This window comes from Lepisma saccharinum, chromosome 6, assembly GCF_977018435.1.
Source record: "Lepisma saccharinum chromosome 6, izLepSacc3.1, whole genome shotgun sequence".
In the NCBI taxonomy this organism is placed as follows: domain Eukaryota; kingdom Metazoa; phylum Arthropoda; class Insecta; order Zygentoma; family Lepismatidae; genus Lepisma; species Lepisma saccharinum.
In genome coordinates, this window is record NC_139234.1 from 49,969,885 (window position 1) to 49,994,041 (window position 24,157).

Sequence of the window (24,157 nt, forward strand, 5' to 3'; positions counted from 1 at the left end):
TTATTGGCAGGTAGCTTAGGTATCAAACTAAAATGTGGTATAAATGACAAGCACCGGTTCAGTTTCATGATGTACATACAGCAGTGCTGCCACTTAAATTTCCAACCCAATAATATTATGCTTGCATCAAATATTTATTTCAATAACACAAGACTCAATGAAATATTCCAAATAGAAATTAAGAAATTGTTCATTTCTTTAAATTGATGCAATTGGTTATAGGAAAAAAATACTAAAGATATGTGAAGAAACTAGCAGATAAGAAACTGGTTGAAACACATTGTAAAATGGAAAATAACATTTTACTATTTACAATTTTGGACTTGCAGAAAACACTAAATTATACAAATCAATGTGACTCAAATAGGATATATAAAATGAGGTATACAGAAATACACAATGTGTTACATCCCAACCAGTCCAGATACCTAGTCATGCATCAACATGCACTTATTTACTCTTGGCTTGATGGATTCTATTCTCCAGATCTCTTTTATGTTTATTACTTATATCTGTTAACTGTGTGACAACCGGTTGAGTTTCACCAGGTGACATCTTGATATGGAAGAAGCAGTTCAAACTGATTAATTTGTTCTTTGCTTGTTGAAAGCCCTGCAAAGAAAAAAGTACATAATTATTAATTAGATACTTTTAAGAATGGATGAACTTATACCTTGTACAGTTGCGGACACTAATTGGTTGCAATAGCCTCATTATAAATGAATGTACACGTTTAACTCCAAAGTGTTCATGACATTTCAGTAAAAAGCCCAATATCAGTGTTCTTAACATTTCATTAACCATTCCACTGTTGCATAACCTGCACCTTAATTGAATGTTTTAAGTGGTGGTCTTGAATTCTCATGATTACCTGCATGAAGCTATTTGCCAGCTGACTCCACATACCACTGCCTACCTACAAACCTGGTAACCCTAGCAGAGCCAGTGTCCAGTTACAACTCCTCCACCAAAACAATTTGTCTTCGTGGACTTCACCTCCAGCCTCTTCACGATACCTTCCACCATTGACTCCGAACATGGGCAAACTCAAACAAGAGTACCCTTGAAACCACTTCTTTGCTTGTTTCATCAATGACATTTTTAGGCTCTAGATACATAGGGAATGTAGTGGAGGCAAGATTTTCCATTCAACACTTGGAACATCCTGTGTACTGTTTACTTGCATGTATTTTATGATTTCTCTCTAGTTATCACCAGCAAATACTTACATACATTGTCACTGACAATTTGTCAGCCATTGACATATCCAAGGACCTCTGTCGCTCAGTACTCCTCCATCAGAAATCAGCAGAACTGGGTTGACAACAAAGACACTTACAAAGATACCAACCCTATGGCTATAAGTACTGGAAGTTCTTTCATGATACAGAAATTTTATTATTCTAATATCCTCATGTTGACAAAAGTGGATCACAATATCCCATTCTAACCATGTCACAACGAGTAAAAACGATTGGGATATTTTCCAATAACTACACATTTCCGGTGGCCTTAAGTTCAAAACACATTTCTGTTCATAAACTCTTATCGTCTTACATAATATCTATGAAACAAAGTTAAAATTAAGAACAAAAAAACAAACAGTAATTTTGGCTGTAGTATTGTATGGATGTGAAACTGCTGTTTTTGTTGTTTAATGACTAAATAAGTCGTAATGATGTGACGTGGGTTTGACGTCACTAAAAGAAACAGTAAATCTTCTGAAAACACTACAGTTCTAACTTTTGCATTTTGATATTGAATATACATACCATACATATACATGCATTCAAAATATCGATGGTTCCCGGCTAGCCACAACTATATGAAGACGATAAAAGAGTCATCATGTTGGGAGGCTCCACCTTGAAATGACTGCCTTAAAATGCATGGCGGTGTTCTTACTGGAGGAGTCTAGATATAAACTGGAGCAAACCAAAATTCCTTCTTATTTGGTACAAGGGGTTCATTTAGTAAAGCTTCACATGTGAGGAAAACAGCACATGTCCATCAGACTACAACATATATACACTGGCTGACAAAAAAAGTGAAGCACCCAGAAGGAGTGGTCGAAGATTACCCCATTTCGGTATACCTGCATACCATTGATGTGTGAGTAAATGATTAGATGTACAAGGATCTGTAATGTGTAGAATGCCCACCAAAGGGCATTTGTGACGTCACCTCCTGTTGCTGATAAGGTGGGACCAGTCACCTGCTGTGAGTCAGACAGTGCAGCATGAAGTTCAGAGAGGAAAACGAAGCACCGGCGATGCCTCGCAGATGCGTTAGACAGCCGATCCAGCAATTGACAGCATTTGACAGAGGCCGCATTGTGGGACTGCATGAGGCGGGTTGGTCATATCGGGCAATTGCCAGGCATGTGGGTCATTCAGATGTCACAGTGGCCCGATGTTGGAATCAATGGGTACATGAGGGCACCCATGCACGTCGTGCAGGTTCAGGTCGACCAAAAAACACCACCCCAAGGGAGGACCGTCGTATGGTGCTCCAAGCATTGCGGGATCCCACAACTTCGGCACCCGTCATCCGAGAACATGTACTGGACACTCTACAACATCCTGTGAGTTCCCGCACAGTGTCTCGACGACTCGCTTCCGCTGGATTCGGGTCCTACCGCCCCATGCGCCGGTTGCCGTTGACACCACAACACCGACACCTGCGGTTGGTGTAGTGCCGTGCTCGGGAGGCATGGACAGAGGACGAATGGCGTCGCATCATGTTCAGTGATGAGTCCCGCTTCTCCATGACCTCCGATGACCATCGTGTGCGGGTGTGGCGGCGTCGAGGGCAGAGGGTACATCCTGCCTACATTGTGGAGAGACACACAGGTGTGACCCCTGGCATCATGGTGTGAGGAGCCATTGGATATGCGTTCAGGTCACCTCTAATATTGCTTCGGCAGACTTTGACGGCACAGCGATATGTCACAGACATTCTGCGTCCACACGTCCTACCCCTTATGGCACAGCACCCTGGGACAGTGTTCCAACAAGATAATGCACGCCCACACACAGCCCATGTGTCTATGGACTGCCTAGAGCATGTTGAGGTCCTCCCGTGGCCACCACGATCCCCGGACCTCTCCATCATTGAACATGTGTGGGATGACATTGGACGGGGACTCTGTCCTAGTGCCAACCTGCGGGATCTGGAGGGACAGCTGCAACACCTGTGGACGAACGTGCCTCAGGAGAGGATCCAAAGGCTGTTTGACACTATTCCAAACCGCATAAGGGCATGCATTGCGGCCAGAGGGGGTGCGACATCCTACTGACCTGGCGCCACCATTCCACCTGTAACTGCCAACGGGCTTGACTCTTGCATCCTATATTGTAATCAGTTCAATAAAGGTACATGGACTTTCAGCATATGTAGTTTCATTCACGTCCAACCACTCCTTCTGGGTGCTTAACTTTTTTTGTCAGGCAGTGTAGTCTTCAAACTGCATAAGGATGTATACCTTGTCAATTGTAAAACAGAACCTGACTCAAGATATCTCAATTTAGAAGACTAGTGCATGCAAGGAACTAAAAGAGCCCAAAACTCTCAGTGTAACAACTTAAATTGAGAGAGAACTTCACATTGTTCACCTGGGAATGAGATTTCATGAAATAAACTTCTTTTATACATCAAAACTTTGTGCAACCTGCGGTGGGGTTTTTACGCTCAAGACCATTACAACCAAGCACAGAGTACTATACTCTGTCCCGGGAATCTATGGAGCAAGCGAACTAAAGTAAGTCTCTGTCCAAGAGGGGCTCGAACAATGAAATTTTGCCATGGAACGGGATTGCGTGGATGGGTAAAAGAGACTGCAGTTACCAGCTGTTTGCATCAGCATGTACTGCTTTGCTCGCTTTCTCCCCTTTTCTGTTATGCACGGGATTGCTCCAGAGATTCCCAGGATAGAGTATAGTTGTTTGTTGCTAAAAGGGAAATCTTGCCTGTATTATATTATCCAAATGTGAAGATTTTTTTTAAAACCTGATCAGAAAGGGAACCGATGTAATGAGCAATTCATTACAAAATATTTTGTAAAACGAATGTCAGTATTTTCGTATCATCAATTACAATGAAGGCTTTTTTTCTTTCAAATAATAAAACAATTTAATAGAATTTCAATTACTTCAACTTTCAGAAATCAAATTGGGTTGTTCATAAATTGAATTTCTCTAAAAAAAAATTATTTAAGGTAAAATTGTAAATACAAAAAATAGTATTTTAAGGGTTCAGTTAATTTAAAGTCTTCTAACAAACATTTCGTAACGTTACCAAATATACAATACCATTGTATGGTTCAAGAATTATTAAGACTTATTTGGAGCATTTCTGAAAAATCCTGAAGTTGACAGGTGCCACCGTTTCCAAGATATATCAAATCAAAAATATCCAATATGGCGGACTCTTTTCAAGATGGCGGCCATCAGCATGCAGATGGCGATTGGCTACTCGACTGAACATGTCTTAAGTGGTATAACAATTGATTCTTCCAAGTCTCATGCTTTTATCGAATAGTCAATGATTCCAGACTTAACCACTGGACTCTGATAAAGAGACACTTTTTTGGTGCTGTCCTCCATTTGCAGACACATTTTATGGTGCATCTTTCATTAAAATATATTAAAACTGATATCGTTTTAAAGCTTATAAATTAGGCTACAACTTTTATTCGAAACATTTTTTTGTCATTTAATTTGTTCAAGAATTACAAGGCAAAAACTTCAGAAAGTACTAGAAAAAAATCACTTTTTGAAGATTATTGTTTAAATTATGGCAAAACCACCAACATTATTGAAAAATTAAACAGAATCTTTTTTGTAGCCCATCTAATGAGGATTAAGGCAAAAAAAAATATTTCCTGCCTACGACCATTGGTTACGGAGATATAGGTCAATAACTGAGAGTCTGAAAAATTGATGTTTGTGGGGGGGAAGCACCGTGAGGAGGAGCGGGGACTTTTGAGATTTTGCACTACTAGTAGTGTTCTAACAACTGACCAAAATTCAGCTTTTAGGGAATTATTCCCAACATGAAACCTTTATTGAATGGGCTATTGTACCTGCTAACATAGATTATGAATCTACTCACATTGACAATTTTCTCCTTAAATATTGGATTTCCAGACACCTTTTTCCGCATGACTTGCAATTCTGGTACACTGAATCCAACAATATCTTCAAGCACCTGGAATATAAAGCAAAATAAAATCCTTCCACGTAGTGCACCCAATAGTCAACCTCACTTCTACATAATACACCCTGGACTGCAACTAACGAGGCTCTGGCGACTGGCCCCATGGCCAGTATAATTTTGTTTGTGTTGTCCTGTGTTTTGTCCTTATTTGTGCTGAGTGCTCCTTTACAGCCTCAGCTTTTAACGAAAGTCAGAAGATTTTAATATTTTATGATTTTAGTTATGCAACGTTAGAGTTGTTTTCCTCCTTTGCATTACTGGTGCCACCTGTTGAAAGAAATCACATCTTCTTGCTTACAGTTTATAAGTATTGTAATTTGTATTGATATTATGCAGATATAAAAAAACAGTGCATGCAAATAGAACATTTAGGAAATGAAAACTAAAATAAATATATGCAAGGTGTCTACCAGTCACGAAAGTCTACCTTGACACTTTGTTATTTAAAAAATCGGGAATTCAAATTTCTATTGTTGTTCTGTTGTTTCCGAGGTTAATTTATTCTATACATTTTATAAACTGCCTTGGACCACCATCTGGTAGCTCATCGGTCAACTGAGGTAATCAGAAAAGTGAAGAAATCAACAGGCAGGTTAAGAAGTCAAGAAATTACGCTTGTGGTCAAGAATTTTTGCTATCACAATGTTTTCTTTCTCTCTCTCTCAAAAAAAAAAAGTGATTTATTGATTTTGTTTATTTTATTTATTTTTTCTCCTTTTGGCTAATTTTGAAGATGAGGATGAATGGTGGTAAGATGACATAGATGAAGGGACAATCACAAACATATTCCTTGAAGCTTTCCTGGCAGCAAATATTGAAGAGGTTTTCTCGGGCAATCAGCCAGGTGATTTCCGGATAGGCTTCCGAGAGCTAACGTCACTCTAATCTTCAGGGATTGAAGTCACCTGGCTGATTGCCCGAGAAAACCTCTTCGATCACAAACATATATTGCCGACACAATTACGAGCCCCACAGAGGATAATACTGGTGGTTAGCCCAGTTACCAGCACCTCACTAGTCTGCAAAATGCAGTGTAGGATGTACTATGTGAAAGGGAAGTTGACTTTTGGGTGTATTCGGAAAGGATCACTTCTTACACCCTGCAATCACAATGATGACCAGTTGAATTGCTATTCTTAATTTATGATGACAACTTGAGCAGTTCACCAAGTGATAGCTGCCTTGCTTTATTATTTTTTAGGTCTACACGAATCCTATAATATGCAAGCTTTGCCTGACATTTGTTGGGAATATAAAATTGTACTGAGTTGTGGTTAAGATTTGTCCAAAGTTGTTTCTCAAGAATTACATTCTTGTATGTGTGAAGCAGTGGCATGCGGTGACATTTTCCGTTGGGGAAGCAGATCCCGAAAAATTAAGAAAACCAAGAATTCGTTGCTTCTACATGGTACATTATACTGAAAAAATGAGCACTCTACCTGATACTGTTTCCTTAACTTAAACATCTCTAAGGGGAAAGATGATTGTCCTGGCACAGTTGTTCATTTATTTGAACTTCAGTTAGTCTGTTGTTAAACGAATTTAATGTAACAGACAATCATGGATGATTGAAACAATTTTCAAGATTTTCACACATTGCAATATTCACAAATCCACTTTGGCACTTTGCCAACACTAAATTTTTTGAAGCAAACAAATAGAAATTCACTCGTCGGAAAAACAGTAACTTTTAATCTCTCAACGTGCTTAAAAAAGGTGTGAGTTTTACCAACTCTATTTGGCGGATGTGTCCATGGACATGTTAGTTGTCTTAATAGACTGAATGCTCTGAAACATTTATTTATTTTATTGTGTCTTGTTTATCATGGCGAAGTTAAGGCTTTGTAGCCTTTTCTACCACTTATCTTCACATAAAATATGTCATCCGTATATCAGCAATCATATTTTTGTGTTTTGAAACTTTATAGTTTATTTATGAATATACATTTTAACTAGCTTGGTGGATATGCTACAATGCTGAAAGTATACAGTACACGTAGACACTTAATCGTGTAGTTCGCAACACTGAAGACACCAGCAGACTTCACCGATGGCATCTGACTTTTTTCATCCCTTACCGATTGGAAAACAAAGTTTCCCTCCACATAAGCTAGTCTCCTATTGGGTAATTCAAGTCGCCTGTTTCTATTTTGAGCCCTTGGTGGATTTGGCTACAGGCTGACCAGGGTGATGTCATATCTTGTGGGTGTGCGAATTACTCACAATTACAGAATAATAAGTAGAGGCACATATTTTTGGTAAATAAAAAAGCAAAATTTTGGTACAAAAACGGAGTCCATTTCGGGTTCACAAGCGGTAAATAAAATAAAATATCAGTGTTATAGCGGTGAAAAATTGGATGAAAAGTGGTATATAAAAATACATTTTGGTTTTAAAATTTTGAATATAATCCTAAATTTGATTTAAAAGCTACACTTATTCCACAGAATTAACATTTCACTTCTAATAGCACATTTATGTAGTTATCAGAGTATTAAGTTTATTTCTGTGTAAAGGAGTCCATTTTTGCTTCTCCAATATTAACAGCAGAAATAATCAATTTTCCGGGAATTGCATAATTCTCAGGATAATTCAGACCTCAGAAGGTGTCGCTTCGGTGAATAAACCCTGAATTTCGTGTTTAAGAGTTAATTTCGCTTTTTGCAGTTCATTTCGCATTATTTCGTGACAAAACATGGTCACAAAATGCATCTCACACCTTTCAAAAACATGAAAAATTAACACTACAATGTGTTTTTTCAAATTTCGTTTTTTTGTCAAAAACGAAATAAGCATGCCCCTAATAATAAGTATTCTAAAAAAAAAATTTAAAAAAAATAAATTTAAAAAATACTAAATTCCTCACAACTGTGAAAGTGAATTGACATGCACCTTTTAACTTTTCAAGTCGAAATGTTCTTTTAAGATTGACTTTTTAACTTATGTGGTTTTACGAAAGGATGGTAGTGGGTATGGAAGTTTTAATAGGATTGGGCAAGTTTTTAATTCCTTTTCTACCATAGTTATTTCTCGTGGCTATGAAGCGATCTCGCTAGTCAAGAAGGAACCTGATGAAGGGAACAGTTGATTCCTGAATCGTTGTTTGGAAATAGTACATACTCACTAATCGTAAGTAAAATAAGTTTAGTATTTTTTAAATATATTGTTTCAGAATACTTGTTATTCAGGGTGATGTGTCGCATATGTTTTGTCAACATGCCACAAGAGGGTTTGGATGGCCCCATATCGGAAAAGGACAAACCTTGGAGGCTTGCAGGTTGATTCTCTTGAGGCAACATGGAAGAAATAATGAAAAACTGAAAATTAAAGAAGTAACAGTTATGCTGTGGGCCAGCACTGCTTGCCTTGCCTTGCTGTACCGGAGTGCAGGCACATGGTGTGAAGTAGTGGTCACATTATTTAATATTTATACAAAAGTAGAAATATTAAATAAAGCAAATCTAATTCTCTTGTTAAAATACAGTTCCTTTTTTTACCGTAACCAGCCTTAATTGCACAGGGAGTTACTTTGTAGTTTGGCTAAAGTTAACATATCTGAATTAATGGCTTTGAATTAGCAAGTTCTTCGAAAAAAAAAAAGGGATGAATTTCCAATTTAACACAAAGTGTTTATTTTACATAGAAACATATCCTTTTGGCACCCATCATTTTATATCGGGTGGCGCACGAAAACCCTAGCCCTGCCACGAGCAGATACAAACACGAAATAAAATAAATAAAACAAATAAGAAATGCAAAGGTCTGCACTTTTTAAAAGAAATAAGAAATAAGCTAATGCAAAGGTCTTTACTTACTGAAACAAAAAATGTCTTTTACAGTAGGTGCTGAAAATGACCGCCTTGTGCTTCAATGCACTGTTGTGCACGCCTTAACATGTTATCCTACACTCTGGACAATCTGCGGCATCAATTACGAATATTGTCCTTCAAGTCTTCTAATGTCCTTGGATTATTTGTGTACACTTTTTCCCTCAGACTTCCCCACAGATAAAAGTCACAAGTGGTTAAGTCTGGTGACTTAACAATCCTTTGCTGACGGTCCTTTCTTTTGTGAATCTTTCATGGATTTGCGAGATTGACTTGCATGAAGTGTGACAGGTCGCCCATCCTGTTGAAAGAAAGCATACAAGCGTTCATGGGGGGTCAACTGTGCATAAAATTCCTCAAAGATTCCCATATACACATCGGTGTTTACTGTTGTTTCAAAAAATATGGGACCCACAATCTGACTTGCAGACACAGCACACCACACTCCGTTTTTTCTATCGTGAAGAGGTTCCTCATGAATTGTATGGGGATTGTTTGTTGACCAGTATCTCGTGTTCTGGGAGTTTAAATGTCCTGTCAGATGGAACCAGGCTTCATCACTCATGAAATACAGCAGGGGATCCAACAATCCACTCAATTGTTTCAAGTAGCCATGTACAGTACTTCACAAGTTTTTCCTTTTCTTCCTCCTTCGGTTCTTGGACACATGTCACTTTGTAGGGCTTCAACCCTATATCGTGTAAAACACGTTGACAAGACCTACGAGAAACAGTCACCTGTGGATCATTCGTGCTTGAATATCTGCAAACACAGCAGGTGTACGAACGTATGGGGCTTGATTCTTTTTTGCATTTGCAACTGACCCTGTAATACGCCACTTTTTCACCAAATCTTTGCTGGTATGGAAGTGCCAGGAAACTTATTTGCAAACATATCCTGTGTTTCCTTAAATGACCCGGTAGACACATATGCCTCCACTTCTGCGATTCTTTGTTGAAGAGAATACATGTCATCTACACATGTCTGAACCAAGTCTTTCGTACTGACAACAATAAAGTATACATGGTTGCAACAGCTTCGGAACAATAGGTGGGAGAAAATAAACAGCCTGTACAGGGCCGGTTTTTCATTTCTTGTTTGTATGCTCGTGGCGGGGTTCGGTTTTTCGTGCGCCACCCGGTATTATTATTATTATTATTATTTATCTCTGCTGCTTGGAGATTTGGACATATCACAGAATGTCCCGACTCTGGAATACCAGCAAGCATTACTGAGTAAATGAGAGAGATGCAAACTGATTTGATAACAAGACATGCCTTTGAAGGGCAAGGTGGCTGATTTCTACTTTGCTGACAGTTGCTGCGTGATGTAGTGTGTTGATTTGCAATGATGCATGCTGCAGTGTGTTGATTTGCAATGCAATGTGGTGGTTTATAGGATTATGCTGCACAGTGTCAACTGCTTCATTATCAACCGTCTGTTCAGCTGGTTCATAATTTTCGAATATGGTAGGATTTGGATTTTCTGCCAAATTGCTACAACGATAAAAATCATTTCAGTTCACTTGGGTGACAAACAATTTGTGAGTAGGAAGATTGGAAACTTCCTATTTTAGGAGACATTAGTTAGAGTGTTTTTTTTTTTTTTTTTGTTTTTTTTTTGTTTTTTTTTCATATGCAGATTCATGATGTTAGCATGAGCATCTGGTGGTGTATTTGGACACTGGACTCTTTTTAATTCAAACTCCGAGGGGACACAAAAAACATTCAAATTGTCCAAAATTCAAATTAAGATTCTGCTGTATATATATTTCGAACATATAATTTCATTTCAGTTTCAATGATTTACCTTGAGTATTATAAGGGACTACAAGCACAACTGGTACAGATTGTTGCAGCAACATGATAACTTCAGTGTTTGGGAGAGGAGGGATCTTGCCCCCTTGGAAAAAACCTAGCATGCCCCTCCCCCTGGAAAAAAGTCCTGCAGACACCCATTGAAAAAAGAAAAATGATCTTCATATGCAAAACAAAATCAGATTGAATGACAAATGCCTAATTTGACATTGTAAAATCTTCATTAAAGGCTTTTTTTTGTTCACTATATGCAGATAGGCTAATTGGGACTGGCTCTACAGTTTAAAGTGGGATCTGAACCACAATGTGCCTCCACCAGGTATCAAACCTTGGACCCATTAATTACAAGGTGATGACATTACCACTACGAAACCAGGGAAGTTCTCTCTGTAAAAGAACATTTTACAAGGGGTCCTACATTTAAATATTGACTTCATTTATTGATTGAGTTGGTGTTTTTAAGTCCACTTTATGCACAGTAAGGCTAATCAGGACTGGGCCTAAAGTTTAAAGTGGGATCAGAACCGCTATGTGCCTCCACCAGGTATCGAACCAGGGACCCCTTGATTACACGGTTGCCACTGGACCATCAGGGAGGCCCTATTTAAATATTCGGTGTAGGTTAATCATGATTATGAAAATAAATAATAACTTGATGAAGGAACAAACATTATGAAATATCTGCGTATTACTCAGGATTCAAATGCAGAACTCCTGGTTTGAAAGCATTTTATGCTACTGAGATAAATAACGTCAACAATACAAATCCATTAGTCATCCATTCACACTATACTGAACAAAACAAATGTATGTACTCACAGTGTTCTGGCAAGGACATTTTCAAGTGCATTTGGCACTATCAGTGAATCCACCTCTCCTCCCAACAATTTTACATTCTGTTCTTTCAGAAGAATCACACTTCTTCTGCATGTAACAGGCCCAACAATAAGTATCTGCAACAATGTACTACTTAACAGCCTTTCACAATCATTTAATAATACATCAAAATAAAAGTTATGAGCATGTATATATTTTATCTCTACATAGCTGTTTTTAATTTGAGGACTTGAATTAATATACATGAATGCCTGTCAGCATAGGCACCGATTTCATCAGAGATTTGGGGGGAGGGGAGGCAAAGCTAAGCAAAGCATGAATTGAATACAGATTGTTTTAGTTTCTGAGGGCGGGAGTACATTTTTTTTTATCATAGTTGGAACCTAAAAACAAGCACACTTGAGTTAACCTTCGAAAAATTGCAATTGCAATTACTAGCACCGACAAAAAAACATATAGGCCTATATCAGGGTACTATGCTCACATGCACATATACGAGGGTCACTATTTATATTTTGAGCCTAACAATGAAAAAACAGGAATTTGGCATTGAAAACTGCTTTATTGTTTTTCGAAGTATTCTCCTTTATGGTCAATACACTTTTGGATTCGTTCGAACCATTTGTCAAAGCAGTTTTTCCAATCTTCTTGAGACACCTCCATAATATGGTTTTTGAACGCATCAACAACGTCTTCCGCCGACGAAAATCGTTGTCCACGCAATTTATTCTTAACATTCGGGAACAAGAAAAAGTCATTGGGTGCCAAATCAGGACTGTACGGCGGATGACCCATCAATTCGATTTTTTGACTGCTCATAAAGTCGGTTGTTAAACGAGATGTGTGACAGCTGGCATTGTCTTGATGAAGAATGATCCAACGACGTTTGTTTGTTTTCCGTATTTGACCGAAGACCTCTGGCAAACAAATTCTTGTGTACCATTCAGAGTTGACCGTTCTACGTTCCTCTAAAGGCACAGTTGCCACATGACCAGTTTTCCCGAAAAAACAGGCGACCATTTGTTTCGATGTGCTTCGAGCGCGAACAACTTTTGTTGGATTGGGTTCATCTTGAAACACCCATACAGTTGACTGCTGTTTACGTTCCGGCTCATATGCATATATCCATGATTCGTCATCTGTTACAATCTTATATAAGTCTTTTGAAGCACCACGATTGTATTTATTGAGCATTTGTTTGCACCAATTGACGCGAGCGTCTTTTTGAGTTTTTGTCAAATTGTGTGGGATCCAACGAGAACATACCTTTCTCACAGCTAAATGATCATGTTATTTTTTTATATATGCTGGTGGAACTAATGCCTATGGTTGCCTCAATCTCACAGTATGTCACATGACGATCTTGCAGTATTAGGTTTTGCACAGCATCAATGTTTTCTTGAACAACAACTGATTTTGGACGACCTTCGCGAATCTCGTCGGTGAGCGAATGGCAGCCACGATTAAATTCGTTATACCAGCGTTTCACAGTGGCAAAGGATGGGGCTTCATCGCCAAATGTGGAAGTAAGTTGATCGATGCACTCTTGTCTTGATAATCCACGTCGAAAATCGTAAAAAATCATCGCACGAAAATGTTCACGAGTTAATTCCATTTTATTGTTGTCGCGCAATCTCCAAGGCAACATAAACAACACAAATGAAGCTATTGACAAAACATTTGAAGTATGTTATGGTCAATAATGCCAGACGATTCCGTGCAAACGTCAAATCGCACCTAACTTCAATCAGTGTTGCCAAGGCTCAAAATATAAATAGTGACCCTCGTACATATGTATATAAACAGAGGGATGGATGGCTCAAGATAAAATTTTCACCTAGGTACCTCCTTCCCTACTTCCCACCTTGTCACTCCCTCCTCAAATTTCTACCCTGGTCTCCTTTACTTTTCACCTTCTGCTAATAAGAAACATGACTGCACACAGAATGATGATGAAGGCATTGAGGATACTAAAAATGAGTGGAAGTAGTCTGAAAAAATATTGGTGAAAAATAGTATTAAAGACAGAAGAAGAAAGCAATTGTAGAAATACTTCGTTAACATAATTAACAATCCTAACCTATTTAAAATGAGTAAAACACTGTTAGCATGTAGGAGCATAATGCTAAGAATACCAAACTCTCCAGGTTCAGTCCACCCAATGTTTCTCAAAAAGTTGGCGCTACTGTTCTTTTACGCACTATCCAAGGAGTGTTATTCAGATACCTTCGATCCTGGAATCAGTGCTCATTAATTGTTCTCAGTGGCTGATATTCTATTGCAAGAACTTCCTGAATTCCATCACAGAGACCCAACTGCAACATTCGAGTGGATTTGGGTTCCCAAACCTGCTGATGCTGCTTCGTTGCTTCTACATTTTCTATTGAAACTTTACGTACTTGCTGCAACTGTGAATATGCTGGCTGGCCAATATTTTTAACCCATTCAACCTGAAATTATGAATGAATGGAACATTATGGAAAAAATATATCTAATATTAAGTCATCATCACTTCTTAAAAACTGAACATCGGTCATGGAAAAGATTAATTTTTCTACAGTTAACATACATGATGAAAATTAAGTAAATAAGGCAATAAAAATAGAATTTTCATGGCCATTTAATGTGAAATCCATTTGAAAATAAAGAGAAAACGGTAACTAAACCAAGCGTCAAGTCAATTTTGCAGCAGGTTTTCGCATATGTAGATCCAAACGTGCACGCAGAATATAGTTCCACTGAGACAGGTTCTATTCCGACACAACTGCATACTTGCAAGAAAACCATTATTTAATTTGTAAAATACAGACAAAATAATACATCCATTAGCAGGTATGTACTTGATCGGTTGCAATCACTGTGCAGACGAACTAGGATCTGCAGATTTGCCAACTGGAGTTTGTATTGCGCTGAAGAATCGCTGAAGATCAAGAGCGAGTTGAGCGAGACTGAATACGTTGCAGAGCACGTGGAATTCGTGATACCAGTGTTGCACATCCCACTTTTTTAAACATATGTTTATTGTGAATGATTAATAATGGTGCTATACAGCGGCGAGAATGGTTGAATCGAGGTCTCCTGTTCAGCATGCAGTTTTACCCGGGTGTTATTTTGGGCTTCATCCGAAGAGAAAAGCTCTTCAAATCAAGCAAGTTGTTTTAAATGCATAATCCTCCTTACGACAACATGATCAAAGTAAAACAGGGCGTGAGGCGATTTGCCGTCAATATGTGCACGAACTGTATCACGGGTGTTGAATGATTTGCGGTTTAAGTTTAGGAAGAGGAAATGATTGTTTGTTGTTTGACGACAAATGAATCTACGCAATATTAAAAGATATCGCCATGATAAGAAACATGTTTATTATTTGGACGAGGCGTGCTATAACTCGGTGGGGGGAGGGAGCAGGGGGGCATACACTGAATCAAACATTGTTGGACACCACCGTGCAAAACCACCAGCACAGCTGAAGAAACCAATGAGAAAAGAAGAGGGGAAGGGGGAGGCTTATTGTTCCACCCACTGGGGGCAATTAAGTCTTTGTTGAAGGTGCATATTTACTGTTCCGTACAAAGTAAGGGAAGAGTGATTATCAGCAAGAAATGGACAGACCAAGATTTTAATCCTGATTTAGTGAAGTGATTCATAAATTGAAACCAGAGTAATAGTAGCAGACAATGCACCTGATTGTCACCAATAACAAATCATGCTTTTTTTGCTGGTATAACCTGAAGTGCGTGTGTCTTACAGTAACGGATGTATTGCGAAAGAAGCAACCATGTTTTTCATAAATGTATTTCTAAAACAAAAACAATAATTTGTCATTAAATTGAAGAGGGGGCCTATCGTTGTTTACTTATATCTTTGTTTATTTTTGTTTTTGCATGCTCGAAATATACGCACATGCTCTCATGTTTAGAATATATTTGGCATTTATATTAAGTGATGATACATTTATTAAATAATCTATGCGCAGAAAGTACTTCTAAAATTTATGTTTCAGGAGACAAAAAGAAGCAAAAATATATTCTGCTTGACATGCATGCGGGTGTTGATGTGTTGTGCGGTTGGCAATATTGTGGATTTTCTCAGTGTCTGCGATGTAAGCAGCTCGGTGGTTGAGGCAAGACTGGCATAAAAGACTCTGAGCTTAGTTCTGATTGATACATAAAACCTGCTGCAAACTTAGATTGACACTTGGCTTAGGTTTTTTTGGTACTTTTTTAGCTCTTTTAGACTAATTCTGCTGATGAAGAGGAATAATATTTTGATACAACTTATGAAGGGACACTCACAAAGGAACATACCTCCCCCTTCCCTCTCTTAATGACGTAGTGACAACGCCATCACCTTTTAATCAAGGGGTTCCAGGTTCAATACCCAGTCGGGCCTATAGTGATTTGGGTAACACTTTAAATTGTATGTAAGTGTCGATTAGCATATCTGTGTTTAAAATGGACCTAAAGTAAACTCACACAAAGAAACATGGATTCATGATAGGGTTGGTTGGTTAATTTGGTGTTTTAAGTCCACTTTATGCACAGTAAGGCTAATAGGGACTGGAACTACAGTTTAAAGTGGGATTCGAACCAATATGTGCCTCCACGATTCATAATAGGGAATCAAACCTGGAATCTCCATAACGAGTTGAACACGCAATGTGTTTTGAGCAATGACCACTTAAACTGCTGACTGATCAGTACTGGCACCCTCTGCTATCCTACCACCCAAAAAGCTTAGGGGAGGATCCATTTCTATCAAAATTATGTCATTTCTCTTTTTGGGGCACCACTCTCTCCAGATACAGAGAACCACTGTCACTGCTCAGCACATAAGATAGAATGTCTACATCACAGATAAACTTACTTGTATAGCATATTTTCCTGGTAATGTAAAGACCACATGACTGCCAAGGTTAGGAGGAAGGCATCCACATCCTATCTGCCGCAAATCTGCCAATGTCCACTGATCCTTCACCGTGGTGAAAGCAGTTTGCTCAGACCACTGAAAAAAAAAGTGCAAATTATTGTTTGAAATTTGTCAAAAAGTAGGTTGCAGAAGTTCTTGCATTCATGAATTTTACCTCAGTGACGTGCTTAAAAAATTGTTATATACACCTAAAGAAGCAGCATGCCGAAATAATAAATCTAGAAATTGTAACTTCCCTGGCAACGTGATTCCATGATGAGAGCAATGTATGTGCTTGAAACGTTGGAAGCTAATGCAGATTTAACCTGGCTGGGAAGCTGAGAACTCTTGTTCGAAGACAATCTAACCTAACCTTTTCACATAAGAATTTCTGGAGTGGAATTATATTTCTTCAGATTACAAAATACATTCAATGGAGAAGAAAAAACTATTAAGCAAACTCTTAAGGAAATATAACTGAATCTGTCTACTCTAGTCAACATAAACATTTAGGCAGGGGAATTATATTTCACAGATAAGAATAAAAATAGATTCAGCATGTGAATATTTGTAAATTACATATTTTGCACAACATAAATGAGCATACTTCCAAATTCATCAGATCACCTAATAAGTACGCTTGAAACTAACATTAAATGTTTTGAAGATTTTGACACATCTGTTACCTACCCAATTGTCAACAAATGCTTAGTGTAAACACATATATGGATGTATAATATGCCTCTTTAGTATGTGCATTTATACATGTAACCAGTGCTTTCTTTTCTGGGAAGAAAGGTTCTGGAAAGTTGGTGGTAAAACTATCAAAGCCGGGAATCCTCTGTAACTCATTTATTCTGTAATTGTTTACATTCGTATTTACTTATTCTGCATTGGGAAAGATTGTTTAACAAGGGATTTCGCTTTTTTTTTTAACGAAATTAGTATCTATTGTCGACATATCGAGTAATTATTGTTCGTTCTTTTCTCCCTTCCTGAACACGCAAAATGGCAGGCAAATCTTGACTATACCTGCCGCAAAATTAGTTTGGTATTGACACTTGAGAACACGTGTTGAAATCGGGTCTACGTCACTGCCGGAGGGTGGGTTGCTGGCATGCGAGCCAATCAAAATCTTACCAGTGCTTCACCCAAGCCCTGGTTACCTAGCAACAGAAAACGTTTTTCTCGGTGTTGCCGCTTATCGGGCGATTCTTCCTGCGGTCAGATTTCATGTTGTTGGGAGAGGACGTGTTGTTTGTTTGTTGCGTTGCGTTACTGTGATATTTTAACCAGTCAGTGTTTATTGAATTTAGAGTATTCTTTGTTGTATATAGCGTGTTGTTTTAGTGTTATTTCTTGTACATAATTTTCTGTGTTCTGCTTGAGTGTGTCGTGTGCTTGCGTGAAGAATGTCAAGCACAGGAGGCAATACTCGAGATGACAATGTACCAAAGCGGCCATGCACTAAAAGAAAAAGGAATTCCTCTCAAAAGCCAAACGCGGCAGATGGTTTGTTCTGAGCGCAAATAATTTGAGCAAGAGAAAAACAATGGGGGGTCGAATCATTTCTGTAAACAAAGTTCTGGACAGGACTGCTGCTGCTGTCAGCGTGTCTAAGAACACTATTGTTACCATAGGGAAAGAAAAATACAATGTGGTAGAAATAAATAAATAAATAAATGCGAAGCTTGAAAATTGGAAACCCCAGGAAAGAAGAGGAATAGCTATCAGTAAACGCGTGACAAATTTAGATACTTTTCAGCAAGATGCTATTCTCGCCATATTTACTCTTATTATAGGAGGAAAGATCATCCCACTGTTGGGAAACTGCGCGTTTCGTTGAAAGATTCGGCATTTTTTCAAGGTGGGGAAACATCTTTAAGGACAGTCATAAAATATCTGGGATTCTCATACAAAAGATAAAAATAATGGACCCAAAATAAAGTATGGAGGCATATGGAGATGTGGAGGTAGAGCTCCACACATTCTCGACCTCGACCTAGGCCATATTATGGAGGTGATGCGGTGATGTGATTCACCAACCGCCTTTACCACAGGTTTGCCCCAGGTACTCACTTGGGCTGAGTCGACCCCGGAGTCACTCGGGATATTTGAAAAAGTTCCACAAACTACCGCGGGTCTCACGCGTGAAAGTCAGACGCCCCACCAACTGGACTTTGTGCACTTCAGTTGCGGTATAATTGAAAGACGGGCAGACTTTAACGGCGACTTTGGAAAGAAATGATTATTGAGAGTGTATGTACAGAATGGATTGGAAAGATAACCTGTAAACAATGCTCGTTTCATTAATTCGTTCATGTTGTAAGGGAGATGGAAATGAATAGAAAAAACAATAACACATTCATCATTGTTGTCATCATTGTTATTCCATTTTCCTCGAAAAACAATAACACATTTCATCATTGTTGTTCCTTTTCATAACACGTTTTCCTCGACACAGCGTCAGACGGCTGCAGTGCGTACTGTACCGCATGATATGGCAACACCGTGACGCGTGTTCCTTCAGCTCTCAATACCAAACTAATTTTGCGGCAGGTATAGCGCTGTGTTTCAAAATTGACTAGCGTTGTGTTTCAACCTTCTTAACAGAAAAATTCCTCCATAGCCCCGAAAACCATTCCCGCATAGCCCCAAAAACCATTTGGGATAGTATGACCATCCACGAATAGCCCCAAAAACCATTCCTGCAAAGCCCCAAAAGCCATTCTGGATCGTATAACCATCCACGAATAGCCCCAAAAACCATTCATGATAGCCTCATGCACCATCACGGTAAGGTTAGGTTAGGTTGCTTTAGCTCATCAGATGTTCGCAACATCCGGTTCAAGTACATGGATGGAAATGCAAGCAACAGCTATCGTGCATCGAACGGACATTATTATAGAAAAATACATGAATTAGCGGCCAAATACATTGAAAAATGCGAGAAAACAACTTCTACGAACTTCCGAAATTACACACAAACTCAATTCCATAAGTACTTTCTCCTGTAAATTTCAAGAAATCGGATTCCCGGCTTTGATAGTTTTACCAAGTTGGTTTGTAAGGGAGCTTTCAGACCGAAGAAACAAATGACACAAGCTCCATGCAATCTGTGCAATTGCGCTGCCAACAGATAGAGGCAAGATGCTATTGAGAACACAGCTCCCTGTGAGCAACACCCACAAGATAAATAACAGGTGCATATTGTCATGTTACTTCTACGAACGACATGTTGCATTTAGTTCTGAAGGTTCTTTTCCAAGTTACACATGCCGCTTCGATCTAGCTCGCTTGTTGTGTTCATCGGAAGAACTTCTTAAGATATTGTGTTATGTTCAAAAATGACGGTGGATCCATGGAATTACACACACACGTTTCTTTAGTTAAAATACACTGCCCTCCAGAAATTAAGCAACAACAAGTAAATGTGAGGTAAAAGAGAAAACAGTTGGAGAAAAGAGAAGAAGAGTGGTGGGTACGCTGAAAAAAGCAACGAATGCTTTGTTTGAGTTGCTGTTTTAAGTCCACTTTATGCACAGTAAGGCTAATCGGGACTGGACCTACAGTTTAAAGTGGGATCCGAACCACTTGCGCCTCCACCGGGTATCGAACCCGGGACCCCTTGATTACAAGGCAATGACGCTACCACTGCGCCATGGGGGAGGCCCTAAAGCAACGAATGCGTTAGGGATCATATCCCTTATTAGTGTCAGACAACGGTCACTTTCGTTACAAATAAAATATGTACACCCTAAGGCCTTGTGTTTGATTCTATTGGATAATCACCATTTGTTGCTTAATTTATGGAGAGCAGTGTATTATTAATTTTATTCTCACCTACAAAAAGGTGCCGGTACAGTATACTGCCAGAAAAACACTGCGTGTAATGAAATCATTGTTGTAGAACAGGCGAATCTATAAAGTGGTTCAGATCCCATTGTAAATTGTAGGTCCACTTCCGAATAACCTTTCTGTGCATAAAATGGACTTAAAACAAAAAGTTAATATATATATAGGTATGACTGAGGATGACCGGACCCCTCTCCGATTTTCTTCATATTTGGCATACTTACTAATTGAGGGCTGCTAATGACGAATCTGAAGTTAAAATTTGTCGGAAACGTCTAGAAATTGCAAAATAATTGCAAACCATTGACGCTAGCCCCAAGAACCATTGACATGTGGTTAAGTAAGTTTCGGTTAGGTTAGGCAAACATAGTTAAAATTTGGTGTCATGGTAATATCAGGAACATATATATATATATTTGCTTGTGAAACAAAAAATTTCGCGGAAATAGACTGTTTCCATTCCGAAAACTAACGCCTTATTTTTGCTTATTGGTAAGAGTCTAGTTTACGTCCTTTTCATAAGGAATATGTGTCATATATCGTTGGAAAGGTTATTGTATAAGGAATTCAACAAATGGTAAAATTGTAGTATGGGGGTGACGGATTTCTTCAAATTTACAGGAGAAAGTACTTATGGAAATCATTTTCTGTAGCGTTGTGGAAGTTCGTGAATGTAGTTTTGATCCATTTTAATGCTAATACATGTTGTCTTCTGCGAAAATCTCTGTCCGACACGCTGTTTCTGCTGCCGCCATTTGCTTCCTGCACGAGAGTACAATGTTCCGTGTGTTAAGATGACGCAACCCCATAGTCAGTGTTTCGGCCTCGCCATATTTTCACTAGAACATGACTTGACGAGTATTTTTTTTTTTAACTATTCTTGCCTAACCTAACTTTACGGAAAATGGTTTTTGGGGCTAACGTGAATGGTTTTTGGGGCTAACGTCAATGTTTTTGGGGCTAAAGTCAATGTTTTGTGGGGCTAACGTCAATGGTTTGTGAGGCTATCGTCAATGGTTTGCGACGTATTAGCATAATTTCAAATCCGGGCACGAAAGTAGGTATTTTCCGGTGAACGAGGTTGCAGCACTGCATAAATCGACAAAACACTCGCACAACGCACCCTGAACCAGTACGCTATCGCCCGCCATAATGTGTTACAGAATCGAAATAACAAGTAACAGTAAGTACTCGTAAATGTAAGAAATATACATTATCGTATTCAGAAATGCATTATTTCACCTTAGGAAATGTTCCGCATTCCAAAATAGTACGTTAGCAATGTACAAAAATTCCGAAATATATGATTTATAGGTGTCACCCCCATGCTATAATATAATAGTTTTGATCCATTTTAATGCGAATACATGTTGTTTTCTGCGAAAATCTTTGTCCGTCACACTGTTTCTGCTGCCGCCAATTGCTTTCTGCACAAGAGTACAATGTTCCGTGTGTTAAGATGATGCAATCCCATAGTCAGTGTTTCAGCCTCACCGTATTTTCACTAGAACATGACGTGTCAAACTACATTAACGAACTTCCACAACACTACAGAAAATGATTTCCGTAAGTACTTTCTCCTGTAAATTTGAAGAAATCCGTCACCCCCATACTATAATGTTACCCTTACTTACCCTAAGAGATGCCGGAGCGCCGGCTGTCTGCTAGCATAGTTTTGAACGATGCACTGAATTATCACTGGGGATAAACGTATTTTACACTATCTAGAAGTTTTTGGGGTAATTTTGGAACCTGTTCTTCTTTAACACGCATTCACAATGCGGACACAAAGACGAGCATGCAGTGTTGTTAACTCCCATCGCTTACCACCAAAAGGCAAGAAGGACGTAAACTAGACTCTAGCCTGCTTATTTTGCAATTTCTAGAAGTTTCCGACAACTTTTAACTTCAGATTCGTGATTAGGAGGCCTCAATTAGTGAGTATGCCAAATATGAAGAAAATCGGAGAGGGGTCCGGTCATCTTCAGTCGTTCCTATATATATAAATAACTGTGTGTGTGTGTGTGTGTGTGTGTGTGTGTGTGTGTGTGTGTGTGTGTGTGTGTGTGTGTGTGTGTGTGTGTGTGTGTGTGTGTGTGTGTGTGTGTGTCTTTTTCTGTCTGTCTGTCTGTCTGTCTCATCCAGCAATCGAAAGTTGAGCCAATCTAACAATAAACCTAAAAATTAGTTACGATTAAGTAAGTTGGTTAAATCGGATTACCAGATAACAGAAAAAAGTAAAATATGTACATTTCTTTGTAGGTTAAAATGGAAATTCAATTCAAATGTAACATTACGACTTTACGCCTAACCTATCTGACCATGTTCCGACAGAAACCATTCTATAAAACCTTCTATCCACGTATCAGCTGAATGTAGTGATTTTTTCTGCAGGAAATTCCTGACGGCTTGTATTTTTGAATCCATTTGCATTTACCTAAAAATGTACATTTTTCATACATGCTAGAGCAGAGCGCTGAAATTTCCCTCCCATTTGTCAACATTTGATCACGGAGTAAGTGCATAGATCTCTATTTCTGAGCACCAGGTGCAGGCGTTTTTTCATGCTATGAAATAAATATTGACTAATATTTTGAATAGAAATGGAACTTTTGAGAGAATTGGAAGTGAAATAGAGATAATTTGTTACTTGTACATGATTTATGCTCATCCAGGAAAGATCTACTTTTCAGTTTTCAGCGTTTAAATTATGTTTATACACCATATTCGCACAATCAAGTAAAGCCCCTATCACACGGAACTGGATTTCTAGTTGGAATGCCCTAGTTGGCGATGAACTGACTTTCTAGGTAGAAATTATGGCCGCCTGGCTAACTGCTTGACTAGTTTTGAGGAATAGGACATGTTCTAATTGCTACTAACTTCTTCGACTAGATTCTGTGGAACAGCCAATCAGAGCAAAGTTTGGCCATGTGAAGATAATCTGTGTGTTTGCAAAGTAGCCTTTTTTGTCTGTGGTTTCCGAGTGCATACAGCACGAAAGGCATGTTTACAATTGAAAAAGCTAAAATATTCTTCCATACGTGTATAGTAAATATTGTAAAGTATGTATTTTATCAGCGCCGTTCTTCTCTACTTAAAACCATTTAACACGAAGCGATATTCCTCTCGGTTGAATAGTTATCGTATTTTAAAAGTGTGAAGTGATACGTTGTTTACATCTCGCGCGGCCGCCATTATGGGAACGAAAGACTATCGACAAGTACGGTGTAACAAGTACCGTGTGAGGCGAAAACTAGCAAATGGGTAGCCAGTCCAGCGCCAACTAGAGCGTTCCTACTAGAAATCCAGTTCCGTGTGATAGGGGCTTTACACTTAAATGCCCTTTTGTAGGCGTTGTTGTTTGTTTGTAACAGATTTTTGGGTGCTTTCTAATAATATTTAAGCAACTCAGAATTTTTTCTGTCTCAACACAAGTTATTTATACAGTATCCTTTTTGCATTGCTGTGCCAGCTGTGCTCTCAGGTTCTGTGGCTTTAAACATTGGCCGAGTCTGCTGCCACGCACGTGTCAGCAGTAGGGATAAGCGTCAAATTTGCTCCTGCCACGTAATTCGTCTGCTAAAAGGATGTTACAAATCTTAAGAACAGACGAAGACGAGAAAAATGCAAGTTTATGATTAGTGGGAAGGAATGTACAGGTAATTTAGAACCTTTTTCTTTAGAAAGCATTTA

The 24,157-nt window shown here is 38.7% G+C and overlaps 1 long non-coding RNA gene across 2 annotated transcripts; it reads right to left on the reverse strand.

Annotated features, from left to right (window-relative positions):
- Positions 1–210: 210 nt before the first annotated feature.
- Positions 211–22,276, reverse strand: LOC145989382 (uncharacterized). 2 transcript variants are annotated; one of them, XR_014441830.1, is made up of 5 exons: positions 22,096–22,276; positions 16,565–16,702; positions 13,925–14,148; positions 5,113–5,208; positions 211–612 (listed from the first exon to the last, which is right to left on the reverse strand). It is a non-coding gene; the product is annotated as an uncharacterized LOC145989382 (long non-coding RNA). The 2 variants fall into 2 exon arrangements; XR_014441831.1 differs by lacking the exons at positions 211–612; positions 5,113–5,208; positions 22,096–22,276 and adding exons at positions 10,423–10,540; positions 11,681–11,814 and having other exon boundaries at positions 16,565–16,700.
- Positions 22,277–24,157: the final 1,881 nt, after the last annotated feature.